We start from the raw sequence: 1,213 nt of genomic DNA, 5'->3' as shown, positions 1-1,213 counted from the left end.
ATCAACTCCAACCAAAATCCAAAAATTCTCTTCATCTGTAAAATCTAGAATACAAGTTATCTGCTTCCAAAGTACACTGGTGGAACAGGCACAAGCTAGACATTTCCATTACAAATGGCAGAAACTGGAGAGAAAGAAGGGATAACAGGCACCAAGCAAGTCAGCAGAACACATTACATTAGCCCTCATGGTGTGAAAATAATCCTCTGTTCTCTGAGACCATTTAGGCAATGGCCCTGCCCTCTAGACTGTGGGCGTTGGCCACCCTCTCTCCAGATTCTGGGTGGAGGCTCCTCGGCCCTGGGCTTCGGTTCTGCCTTGCAGGTCCACTGGAATGGCCACTCTCCTTCCTCGGATTTGGACTGCCCCATTCTTCTAGTCCATCTGAGTGGTGAGTCCACACCCTCAGCCCCAGCAGGCCCCACTTTCTCTCTCTGTCAACTCTGGGGACATCATACCACCAAAGAGAACAGCACGTCCTTTGGATCCAGGGTCCCTGTGCTGAGAAGCTCAACCAGGGAAGATTGATGACAAGGACCTTCCTCTAGAGCCAACAGAGACAGAAGGCCTTCCCCTGGAGCTGGCACCCTGAATTCAGACTCCCAGTCTCCTAGACTGTGAGAGAATAAATTTGTTTGTTAAAGTAATCCACTTGTGATATTTCTGTTACAGCAGCACTAGATAACTAAGACGTTACCACAGGCATAGAGGTTAGGATTTACAGTACATACTTCTGGGGGACAGAATTCCATCCATAACAAATCCCATAAAAAAAGTGGGCCAACTATTTGAGAAGACACTTCACTAAGGAAGACACACAGGTGGCATTCAGTGTCAATGCCACACGCAATTTGAAGGTTCAGATTAAATGTTGTTTATACCTGAGTAACACAATATTTACTGCCATTTGTCATCATAGAAAAGGTCAGCAAATTTGGAATATTTGTCTTTTTGTGAAAGAAATACATGTAACTAATCTATGAATCAACAACTGCTCTAAGGGCTTTGCCACAAGAATCAAATCTATGTGTAGCACAAATAAAAGTGGATGTATGTTTCAAAGCCACCTTAATAACGTCTAATTGTTCTAGCCAACTAATAAAAAAATCATTCCCCTCCTAATCTGGCTGAGGAGGAATGTGGGCCAGGATTAAAAGTGTAAACTGGGCACCACTGTCAACTCTCCCAGTTGTACACAGCCCACTGTCACAAG

General features: G+C 44.5%; 1 protein-coding gene across 1 annotated transcript in view; it reads right to left on the bottom strand.

The window, feature by feature from the left end:
• Positions 1–1,213, bottom strand: part of PDE10A (phosphodiesterase 10A) — a gene marked incomplete at its 3' end in the record, with an annotated part of 329,742 nt that overhangs the window by 63,527 nt on the left and 265,002 nt on the right. The gene's annotated exons all lie outside the window — the stretch shown is intronic.

This window comes from Trichechus manatus, unplaced genomic scaffold (assembly GCF_000243295.1).
Source record: "Trichechus manatus latirostris isolate Lorelei unplaced genomic scaffold, TriManLat1.0 scaffold00002, whole genome shotgun sequence".
Classification (NCBI taxonomy): domain Eukaryota; kingdom Metazoa; phylum Chordata; class Mammalia; order Sirenia; family Trichechidae; genus Trichechus; species Trichechus manatus.
This window is presented reverse-complemented; position numbering and strand designations above follow the sequence as displayed.